A 12370-nucleotide genomic window follows, 5' to 3' on the forward strand; every position below is an offset into this window, starting at 1 on the left:
ACCGGTCCCTAGCGAGCCCCGGGTGGAGCGCCTTCCCCCCCGCCCCCCAAGAAGTTGCCCTGGCGCGCCGCTCCGCGGCCCCGGGGCCCCTCTCGGGAGGAGAGCGAGCGGTGGCGGGCCAGATGTTGGGGGTCTTTTGTGCGGACCCACGTGCCTGGGGCTCTTGCTCCTGGAACGGCAGCGGCAGGACAAAGCAGGCTGGACGCGTGGGACGCTGCACGCGAGGCGGCCGTCCCCGAGCCCGCCTAGGGTGGGGGTGGGGCGGGGGGAGCGCCGCACGGTTTTGGAAAGAGTAGAGAAATCGGCAAAACAGAGTGACAGTGACTTGATGAGGTGGCGGACGGGGGCGACGGAAGGGATGCTTGCGAATGCAGCGCCGCCGTGTGTGTCTGGGCGAGTGACCCGGCGCCCCGCATCCCCATATAACCTGGTTTACTAGTATATTTTCCTAGTGTGGGTTTGCCCCAAGATGTTATTCTACGCCTTCTCGTCTTTCTTTCCGTTTGAGGGGTTACAGTTGCTGGTAGAAGCTCTACCACCCGCGAACTTGGGGGCGGGGGAGACTGCAGCGGAATNTCCACCGCCGCTGGCCGGGGAGGGTGCTTGGATTTCTTTCTCTGCTGCGCGTATCTAACCCTTACTGCATGTATTTCACTGCAGGCTGAACAAAGCTCGGGCTCAATTGTGCTTCCTGCTTGTCAGCCCTTGCCTCCCGAGCGCGTACCATTTCCACTTGATGTCATCACGCAGAAGGGGGTGAAAGGGACTCGGTGACAGCTGCAGGTAACCCCCAGTAGTCTGGGTCTCCGCCTGGGTGTCTCTGGGTCATTTGGGCCAGCAGTGATTGCACGGGGCTGTTTGGGTGGTTTCTGCATCCATTCCTTTCCTGTTTGTGTGCAGGAGCCTCGGGGGCTGCTGAAACTCCCGCTCCCGAGAAGGAGATTGCAAATGACTTTAAACGTTCCTTTTGAAGAAGTCAATGAGGGCAGGGTGCGTTTGAGGGTGAATAAATTACACCGGGTTTCTGCTGATGGGAATTTTGATATAATCAATACATAGGCAATTGTATCTGAATGTGGGGTTTGGATGTATGCCTGCTTTCTTATCTGTAGTGATTCGTTATGGATATCGCTTGTTGAAGAGGGATCGCTGTTCAGGCTGATTATAAATTTGACCAGTGCTCAATTAGGGCATTGGTCAAATGTAGTAACCTTCTTATGAAATAACGTCTCTCCTCCAGACCTTCATTGTAATAGTGTTTGCAATATCAGGAGGGACATGCCAGCAGTTAAGTTACTGGGAGGTGGAAGGGAGGGCAGCTGGGAGAGCAGAAAGAGAACAGAGAAGCAGGAGCTTTAGTTAAGTTTCCATTTCCATAGCCATGAACCGTTAGGCTCTCAGTCTGCATTTTATCTTTCGGTTGTTGGTTGATTCTTCTCCAAAAACTCTGGCCTGTACCTTTCTTTCCAAGGATAGTTCTGCTTTGATGTCAAGCTGACGAAATCTGGGGTTATCTCGATAGAGCTCAATGAAAACGTAACCTTCAGACACACCAGGACACCTTGGCCTTGGCATTGTCTCCTAGAGGGCAGAGCCCTGGCATCCTGCACAGAAAGCAGAGGTTAGGAATGGTGATGGGGGTGGACTCAAGGTTTCTCTCGCTGGGAGAAGGGATTGCGGAGGGCCACAGGCTTCTGTGCTCTGTCTTGCTCTGCAGACACAGCAGTGCCGTGGCTGTGGCAGACTCTCCCGTCACCATTTCCGCCCCCAAAGCCACTGAAAGGCAACGTTTACAAACTTGAAAGATTTGTCATTCACCTCGAGGGTGGTTGCGTTTTGAAAGGTGACTTTAAAAAACGACAACACAGAAGTGACACTGGCATTTATCCTACTCAGAGCATCCAGAAATCACTGGGGGAGGTGAGGGAGTTATCTATCTGGTCTCAGCTAGAACAAAGGCCACCGCTTTGGGAAGATCGGATTCGTAATGCTGTTAGGATAGAGGTACTTTGACAAGTAATTTTAATGTCAGCAATAATGCAGGGTGTGTGCTGTGTTCCTGCAAGAGGAAAAGCCACGTGATGGGATAATAGGGATTGTTAATAATGCAATAGAAACAAAAGGGTGTGGTTTTTTTTTTAATAGAAAAAATAAATACCTCACACACAAAATTCCACATGGGAAAACAGCTGCCTGCACATGTAAACGCACGTCCAAGAACAAAGATAGCCATAGTGCGGTGTTAGGTTTCCTGTGGTTTTAAGCTGTGTGCAGTCATAAATCATAATAAAGTAGTGTATTGATGCTTGTTTTGTTTTGTTTTTTAGGTGGAGGTTCCCCGCCCCCAGATGTCTGCAGTAATGTGTTTAGCTGTAGGTTGGGGGAGCCCCAGAAGGTTATTAGACTCACCTTTGCGTCCAGTGCCCAAGTCCTTTCTACAGTGTTCATTTAATTCATTCAGCAGATGTTTATCAAGCGCCTGATAGAGCGTAGACTGTGAAAAATGCCAAGGGGGAGGTGTCTGGAGACATAAAAATGAACCACCTTCAGGGAGCTTATTAGAGACCTGATTCTAATTAAATTCAAAGGAAGCTAGAGAGAGAAGAACAAAAGGTGGCATTGGACTGCTGAGGGAGGAGCATATGATCATTGAATGCCTCTTTCACTGGGGAGATCACTACTTCATAAGTACTAGACCTGTTGTCTGAAGGTGACCTTTTTTTCTTCAGCTAAATTCCACATGAGTGTTTAGATTTCACCATTGTTGAAAGGCCATTCTGTTTCGTTCACTCTTCCCTCAGAGTTGCTTGAAGCGGTCTATCCTGTCTGCACCCTCTACTTTTCAAAGAATTACTTGACTTTGGAAACAAACTCTGCTTGTTTGTATTATCTGAATTAGGAGACAGTTTGGGAAGGGGAGGACTTTGTCAGGTTCTGTCTTTTATAAACAGCGACGTATCGGCAATATAGGTTGCGTTATGTTCCAGTGAGAAATCACCTCCAAATCTCAGTGGCTACACACAGATTCTTTCTTTCCCATACTGTGTGGCCTGCGTGGTCAGCAGGTGGGCCCTGCTCATCGTAGGCACTCGAGGACCCAAACTGATGGAGGTGTGATCTTGAGTGTGTGTGGGAGGTCACTGCAGTGTCGGAAAGGAAACTCTAGAGGATCTTGCTGTATTTGTGACATGATCGGACCCACAAGGGACTCATGTTCCTTTGGCCACAACTAGTCCTGTGACACCTTTCAAACCCCAGTTCAATATTTCTTGTCCGGAAAAAGGGAGAACTGGATATTGGTGAGCACCACTCATGACCTCCACAGGTGGTTGGCCTAGATGAGGTTATGAAGTGTGTCCCGCGGGGCCAGCTCATGCTTCGTAGACACTGGCTGTTCACGAGCTCCAGGGCAGTGAAGGAATGATAAATATCTTAGGGAGTCTGGTTCTACCCCAACATGCTATTTACTGATATGTCGGTGTTATACTTACTAACATGATTGCCCACGGATCATCAAATAAAAAATTACAATGTTCTCACTTGTTGCCTGTTTTGAGTAGTTGTTTATTCTGAAGCTATAGGCCGGGAGGTGCTTCCAGGGCTTGATCTAGGAGGTTCTGTGCTTAGCATTATGTAATAGAGAGTTGTTACTTACAGACTTTGTCTCCTTCACCATCTGCCTCTCGTCTAAGACTTACTGAGTTTGTCTGGAATAGCCTGGGATAGAGAAGGAGTGGCCGTGGGCCTAATAAGGGCCACAGCTAAGATATGGGGGGGGGGCAGGAATGTGTGTAGGGTGGCCTTGGGTCACCCCCTTGTTACTCTGACATTCAGAAAAAGCACTTTGGACATGCGCCATTTTCTGGTCATGGGACCAGCAGAACGGGGTGAGTTCTAGAACATTCATGCTTCCATCAGCAACCATGTTGACAGTGTTGACAACGAAGGTGGTCAATTTTGTTTTGTTTTTTAAATGTTTTATTTATTTCTAGGAGAGAGAGAGAGACAGCGTGAGCAGGGGAGGGTCAGAGAGAGAGGGAGTCACAGACTGAAACAGGCTCCAGGCTCCGAGCTGGCAGTCAGCACAGAGCCCGACGCGGGGCTCGAACCCACGAACTGCGAGATCATGACCTAAGCGAAAGTCGGACGCTTAACCGACTAAGCCACCCAGGCGCCCCGAAGGTGGTCAGTTTTAACGCCTTCCTTGCCTCAGTGTCCCTGAAAATAGTTGGGTGCTGAGGGGGCAGGCATTGCAAGGGGCTGTGGATTAAGCAGTTGGTGGCTGGCAGAGAGATTTTGCCTTAGGAAGCGTCGGTTCCTCAAATACCTTTGTTCGTGTTGTGATACACGCGTGCATGGATTAGAATTTTTAGGATTTGATGAGTACCTCCAGCATGAGCGTGGAATTTAACAAAAATAGTATTGCTTCGGCTCCGTAATCACCTGGCTGAAGTCATTTCTGTAGAGACGGCTCTCCTCAGACAGGCGGTGGGGTATGACGGCTGCTGGCCCCTGAGCCACAGAGGCTGGAGGACATCAGCCTTAGCCTCACAACGCGGAGGCTGCCCTCTGCTTCCCTGCAGTGACAACATACTGCGCCCAAACGGAGGGAAGGTGGGAAACGAGGGGCTGAGAAACCAGCAGAGAGAACCAAATATAACCCATCCGGGACCCCCAGGAAGCAATTCGGGGTGGATCGGGGCTGGGCTGAGGGCGAGGCCCGGGCCCAGCAGCAGGGAAAAGGAGGCCCCGAGGGGGCTAGGCTCGAAATAGATTTGGGAAGCCCCACAACACGCTCCTGTATTTTGTTTGGCCTCTGGGGCGCCCACCGCTTGAAGGGCACGACTTCAATTGCCCGTGCAGGTGGCGGACGCTTGCGGGGCGGACGCGGTGCCCGGGCTGCCCGGGCCCTACGTGCTGTGGCCGGAGAAAGCGGAAGGGAGGAAGGCGGTGGTCTTCCTGCCCCTTCCCCCTCTGGCCTCGTGAGCCGCGAGGTGTTCCCGGAGCCTGTCTTAGCGCTTGAAATCCCCGTTTGGATAAAATAAGTACTTGTCTTATGTTTAAGGATTTCCCCCTCCCCGCCCCCGGATGACCTACTGTCATTGTAGACGTGAGGCCAGCAGTGCGCGTGTGACTCGTTTCTCCTCTGGGTGGTCGTCAAGGCCTGTGGTTTTTCTGGCCCCGACCCTGTCTGGCTGCTGAGGCTTGGAGTGGGTTTTTTGTAGACTCGTAGGGGTGGGGGGATCTCCTTGCGATCTGCTGGGAGTGGGGAGCATGAATAGGACAGGATGCCTTCGTTACCACGGGATTTATTCATTCCTGCATACGTAACCCTCACTGCAAACACCTCGCCGGGTAAAAGTTATTCTGACGTCACACAGGCTTCCTGGGCTATCACACTGCTCGCGGGGTAGGTATTGATCGAATGCAGACGAGCTGCTGGTCGAGGCAGAGTCATGATGAGGTGGAATCTTGGACCGCCGTGTTCTGTGCTCGTGTTTTCTTTCTACTCCCCCCCAGCTACCTCCCAAGGAAATGTAACTCTCCTGACTCACTTTCCATTTATAAATCCAGACAAGCACACTTAATACACTCCTCTCTGAGGTTCTAGCAGCACTGATGAGGTTCTAGCAAAAGTTTGGACAGATAGGTGTGAAAATCGGGAGCGTTCTATTAATATTGGAGTTCTGCTGATTAACCGATGAACTTAGATGTCTCCTTAGTGACAGTGCCCCGGTCTCCCTTAATTTCTGTTCCCACCGCCATATCCCAGATGGGGACATTATTCCTCTGGACTGTTAGAGCGGGTACCCTTACCTCCTGGCTTTTCCACCCTAATCCGTATTACAAAATTGCTGATACCCTTAGGACAGTAGGGCGTTATATTATAATTGTTCAATCCCTTGCTTAATAGGGAATGGCTTTTCACTGGCTTCTGCTGTTTGGGAACAAAGTTCCTATTTTTTTTAGTTTTCCCTTTACATTTTTCCCTGCCTAGACCCCAGACTTCATGTCCATCCCTGACATTTTCTCTGCCTGACTTTAAAAATGGAACATTAGCTGGATGGTTAACACACCATTCCTCCCAGATGCCTCTGCATAGCCTATTTGTTGTTGTTGTTGTTGTTGTTTTGTATAATTTATTGTCAAGTTGGTTTCCACGTAACACCGGGTGCTCATCCCAACAAGTACCCTCCTCCATTGCAGAGCCTGTTTTAAAACTCTGGAATATTCCATGGCCTACAATGTCCTCTCCCTATACTCTGTCATTAAAGGTGTGACTTGGCTCTTAACTCTTCTAAAAAATTTAAGTCTGTGACCTCAGCCCGTCGCACTTCTTCCCTCCTTCCAGGTTCTCTGGCAAAATTGCCTACGTCTCTCGTTTCATTCAGTACTCATTCATTCGTTCTATGAAGGGCACTTATCATAGATTGTCTTGTAATATCACCTGAGATTGAGGCTTCTTTTTCTTTCTGTTTAATCGCAAGCAACAGAAACCCACTCAAGCTAGTTCACACAAAGGGAGATCTACTGAAAAGATGCCTCAGGATGGGAATGGGGCTTTTCCAGTCTCTGCTCAGCTCAGGGGAAGGGTGAGGGATCTGGTTTCCTCCAAGGGGGCCTTCGAGCTGGTGGATGTAGGGACTGAAAGCGGCACAATCTCTTTCTCTTGCGGGCTCCTTAGAGATGAACACTGGATGAGGTTTGAACCTATTTTGTATTCATTCCCCACCATGTTTATACAATGTAAGGGCTCAATAAACACTCAGTCACTGATGACTCTTTGACAGCACAGAAATAATCATGACCCACGGTGATAAGGGAATTATGGATGCTTTTGGCCGTAGACCTACAGGAAGTTCCTAAGAAGGAAACTTATTTTTAAGAGCTTCCCTTACTTCCATTAATAATGATTAAATATTGAATCAAATTAGAGTTGCCAGGCTGCATTGTACATTTCAATGGTTGGGAAGTGAACATTCTCTCTGAGGGTCATGGTTCTAACAAAAGGAATTGCTATTGGTGGTCTGTTTTTCGATCTCAGTTTGTCTGCTTCTCCCCAAACAGCAACAAAACAAACAAAAACGTCTTCTCCTTCGTGGCATACAACAAGTCGGGTTAGAACTTTACACTCCATAATCTCAAGGCCACTCCACACTCTCAAGAAGCAGACTGCAGTTTGGGCTGGACCTTAGGTGACATTGCCCGCAACTGGCTACCATATCTCCCTTCGTAATTAGCTTTTCACCAAAAAGCCTTTGTGATGGACCTCTGGTCTGCCCTGCCTCTCTGGATTTTGGAATACTCATTCACATGATAGAAACTTTTGTTTAACACTTGGAATGCTTGATCATTATGGATAGCGTTATTATGAAAGAGGAAATGTGTTCAGCTGCTTGAAGAAAATGGCCAGGAATACATTAACATGGAAATAATGTTCTCAGTTTGAGGGATGATGAATGGAACAGAGATAAACGTCTCAAAAACAAAGTGTTTGGTGTGATAATTCTCTTCCAGTTGTATTGCTCTGGGGGTGGGTTTGTAAATTGCTTCCTTGCAGGTTAGTAGGAGATTAAAAGTGGTTGATTAACCACTAAAACTATGTTGGAGAACGTACGGATAGATCTCTGTACCTTGTTTAGAGAATTTGGCCCCTTGTTGTGTGAGACATAAGGATTAGGTCATTTTAAGTGAGTAATAGCTAATTCAACCATACAGGCAGAGAGCCATCCTTATCTGGGGTAAGTACTTGTCCATGAAGTCCTGCTTCATCATGCTAACATGTAAGAAACCCAAGGTAGGAATCCATCTATTCACCTCTGGTGATGGGTAAAATAGCATTTGAAACACTGAGAGTCAGTGACTTAAACCCCATATTAGATATAAAATTGTATATATTAATTTTATTCAAATACTCAATGCCTACCATTTGCTAGGCACAATTCGGTACAATTCTAAGTAAAATCTTTGCCTTTCCTTAGCTTAATGTACAAACTTGTAATTAATTGGTTTTCTGCCTTTTTTTTTTTTGCAGTGGCAAAGCTAAGAGGGGTCAGAATAAAAGAAATGCATCTCATACTCTTCCTCTCTCAAGTTTTGATCCCTTACCATCCATAGCCACCTTACTTGATCCTAATTTAGTTGAGTGATTAAAAACATGGAATTTTTGAAGCAAGATGGGTTTGGGTTCAGGTGTTGGCTGTGCTGTAATGACCTTGAGTAAATAAGGTCTGACTGGGCCTTGGTTTCTTCATCTGGAAAATGGAGGGACAGTCAGCCTCAATGAGTTATTTGCGAGTAAGTCAGATCATTTACATAAGGTGCTTAGCGTGTTGCCCTGTGCATCGTAAACACTGCATAATGGCGGCTATTATTAATGTCCATTTTATTTAGCATCTACCATCCACCAGCCTTGGTGTTGAGTTCTGGAAATCTCGGGATGAATAGTTGGAGTCTAAACTGAAGAAGCTCTTTAACCAGCCACGAGGATAACCATGTCCGCGTAGCTACGGCCTTTGGCATTTTTATGAGAATTTTCTTTGTATGTCATATCATTGGAGTCTTGTCATTGGAGAGTCTCTGTGAAGCTTTGCTTCAGTGATGTGGAGTTTACGATGATAGGCCTTCTCAGGAGGAGGCAGAGAGGCCCTGAGGCCGCCTGCAACGACCTCAGGCCTTCCTCACAGAGCACCAGACTCCTTCCCCTGCGGCCTCGCTCCTCCCAGGCACAGCAATGGTCTGGGTCCCTAGGGTCTGGTTCTTGGGGTGTAGATTTCCCACTGACTCAGCTTGTCCAGGACGAAGAGGATCCCCAGGTGGAGGGACTTTTCTGTTTTAAAACCAGAACAGACCCAGGAAACCTAGGATGAGTTAATCACCCTACTAATCACCCCTACGTAGGGGTCTGGTGCTGATTCTATGATTGTCCTTGAGCATCCCGAGCAGGCACTGGAGACATTTCACATGGTTGGAGATGAAGCTGTCCTCAGAAAAAAGGCAGGATGCCGGCATGGCGTTGTCAGTCCTTTCTTTATGAATCTTTTTTTGGAATGGGATCTTTATTCTTATCATTGCCCTCTTTATTAAAGAAGAGATCTCTTTAGCACGGGCAGGAAAGGAAACCGGACTGTATGATGTCAAGGTAAAGTTCATGGGATCTTTAAAAACTGCTCCACAAACCGTGGTACCTAACTGTGCCTGGTAGGGTTGTTGCACAGGGGGCTTGGGGCACAGTCGACATTCAATAAATGCCTGTTGAGGGACTGGTGGGAATCTTTAATCTTAATCTTTGAGAGCTGGGTTCCAGTTCAGGGCTGGGCTGCTGATCTTTGTAGGATTTCAGTCTGGGCCCTTTGACGGCTGATTTGAAAATGCTTGCACCTAGGTCTGCTCTGGGTTCCTTTGTGGTGCAGATATCTTGAGTGTTTTTAATGTATGAGCTTCTGCTCTTGACTGTTACTATTTTTTCTTCTTCTTGGTGGAACCCTCTGACACTAGCTGATGAGTTGCCTTGTCTTTTGTCTGCAGCTGAGGATGCTTCTGGAATGCGCACATGTTGTGAACATAACGGTAGTGTGATAGGAGTACTTGTGAGCACAGTGCCCAGTGCTTCCTCCCAGAGTCGAGGGAGAGATTTCCCGATGAATCTGTTCATTCCAGGTAGAGATTTCCCGATGAATCTGTTCATTCCAGGTAGAGATTTCCCGATGAATCTGTTCATTCCAGGTAGGGGGTGGAAGGGAACCAGGCCACTCTACTGAGTGGAGATAGCCGGAGCCTGGCCTCCAATTTGCCGACATTCCCTCTTTCTCAGTCTCCATTACTAACACATGGGATTGATGGCAACCGATAAGGCCCTTGGATAAGCCAGAGATTGTTCTAGTCTTTAGCTGATGCTAAAGTGATAACCCTTTGTGTTCTGTTTCTTTTTGGGAAGTGTAACTATTTATCTGGGGATGTCAGGACCTGCAGCAAATTGCCAGAAACAGTAATTAGCTTGGTAGTTCTGCCCAAACCCCATGCACATAGCACCTGAGGGCAATTGTTAGACATTCGCGTCACTCCTTGAACTCAGATTCCCGAGTAATCACTACTCGAACCGAGAAATCACATTCATTTGTGTCCCTGATAAGCCAGATTTCTTCATGGGCTATTGCTTCACCTAAGAGAAGGGTAAATGGTTTGTCTGTGGAAGGGGAAACTCATAGGCAAGCAGAATTCATTTTCTCAATTGCCTTTATTTCTACACATGGATGCTAAATATTAGTTGAAAGAGTTAGTGTTTCTTTGCAGAATCACCCGCTTCCTTTTCTCCCCCCGACAGTCGAGTCGGAGCTATCAAAAACAAATCGTTCGCACACCTTGAGTTTATGTCAAAATAATAAACAAGGTATTTGAGAGCCGCATCTTACTGCAGTCATTCTTTCCTACAAGGAGGTCTTTGATTTTGTAAGGAAAAAATGCCTTCACTAAGGAGTTAAAAAGAATACGTTAGATTTTACCCCAGATTTATTACACCTTGTTTGTGAAACCTGTCCATGGAGAGCGCCAAACCCTGTCTGTTAAGTTGCTCCTTAAAATAACACCCTCAGGAATCAAGGCTAGTCTGCAATGGAAATTGAAAAATAGGTGCTGTCCAGACAGTTTAGAATTCCTTGTAAATTAGGAGGGCAGTGATCATCAATTTTAAAGTGTAAATGTGCTTCGGCCTCTGTCCTCTGGTTGCCTTGGCTTTCATTGGGTCCTTGTCCTTGACTCATGGCAGAGGGCATCGCCGTTAGATTCTGTTGCTACTCTTAGTAAAGGTGAATGGGCTTCACGTGGAGGTCCACTTAGAACACCCTAGAAGTGGGTTGTTTTCGCAACAGGAGGAAGCATTTCTGCACGGGCTGTAGTTCCTCTGGGTTCTGGAGTCTACTTCCCTCGGTTTAACTTCTCCTTTGAGATTCTGACTTGTAAGGAAACAAATTTCTTCCTTTTATGAGGCTTTTTAGTGCTAGGTGACTGGTGTCGTTCGATATAATCTATAGTACTTAACAGCTAAATACACTTTGTTTTCCCAGAGGTGATCACAGCGAAAATGAGAAAAGGAGAGACAGGGACAACAGTTGGAGGGCGGAAAAGTGAGTTAAAGCGAATAACAGGGTAAATAATTGTGTGGGAGTGTGGTATTTTTTTTTTTTAAACTCAATTTTAGCTTCAAAATCAAGAACAACTGTTGTTTACATGGTGGTATTGGCTTCGTAATTAAAAGCATCTTGCCCAAAGCGAATTGACGTTGTTATTAATAATGCATGTTCTACAGAATGACATGGAAGTTTATCAGATGCTTTCCTTCCCAGACTGTGTTGGATTCCACTGTTTGGACTGACAACTGCAAGAAAGCAGGGGGGGATGGGGAGATACCTATAATACAGAGATAACGTAACATTTATTATAGGCTTCAGGCGCAGCCCTAACTGCTTTAAGCATGTTATCTGAGAGGCGGTGGATCCTGGAAAGTTAGCTGACTTGCCCAAGGTCACCTGGTGAGTTTATGCCAGAGCTGAGACACGAATGTGTGTACTCTGTGCTCTGATCCACAGCCTGGGAGCCACATTCACAACTGAGATTTGGGATTGAAAAAAATGCGATAACGCTTTTTTTAAAAAATGGGTTCAGTGTAATATAATTTAAACAGAGATCTGACTGCTGCACTGTTCTGTCTCTGGGAATCAAGATGGATGATTTGGATCTGCATCTGCCTCAGTCAGTTTGATGTTGACTTTGAGGCCACGTGGTTTGGAAGAGTCGGTGATGGGATCTGCTGGGAAATTTGCAGTGAGATTTCCGACTGTTATCTGAGCTTTGCCCTGTGCTAACAAGTTTTTATGTAGGTTGGTGGTGTGAATTGTTTCTTGAAGGGCCACTTGACTGAGAGCCAGTGCATGTAGCTGGGAGCTTAAGACTTTCGCAAAATACGCTGCTAAAACATTGTTTGAACAAAAAAGCATTTCTTACAATCGCTTCTCCTCTGGTTGCTGTTCTGCCCAACACCAAAATAGATCATATCCTTTCATACTGCCATTCCTTTGTTCGTGTAGTTTCCTCGTCCTGGAATGCCTTGTCTCCCCACTGCCCCTTCCCAGAAAAACATCATGTCTTGATGGAAAGCTGTAAGTATATGCTTGCTTCAAGACTTCTTCTCATTCCACCGCCTTATGGATTCTCCTCCAGTTCTCTCAGGAAGAAAGATTAGTTTTCCTTCCGGTTCTTAATATGTATTTTATTTTATTTTATTTTGTTTTATTTTATTTTATTTTTTAATATTTTTATTTATTTCTAGGAGAGAGAGAGAGGGAGATACAGACTCTGAAATAGGCTCCAGGCT

The 12370-nt window shown here is 46.6% G+C and overlaps 1 protein-coding gene across 1 annotated transcript in view; it reads left to right on the forward strand.

The window, feature by feature from the left end:
• Nucleotides 1–674: 674 nt before the first annotated feature.
• Nucleotides 675–12370, forward strand: part of RNF152 (ring finger protein 152) — a 70584-nt gene continuing 58888 nt past the window's right edge. The window contains exon 1 of the mRNA XM_077777643.1: nucleotides 675–783. The gene's annotated coding sequence lies outside the window, so the exon portion shown is untranslated. The remainder of the gene's footprint in view (nucleotides 784–12370) is intronic.

This window comes from Crocuta crocuta, unplaced genomic scaffold (genome assembly GCF_008692635.1).
Source record: "Crocuta crocuta isolate KB4526 unplaced genomic scaffold, BGI_CrCroc_1.0 scaffold36, whole genome shotgun sequence".
Lineage (NCBI taxonomy): Eukaryota > Metazoa > Chordata > Mammalia > Carnivora > Hyaenidae > Crocuta > Crocuta crocuta.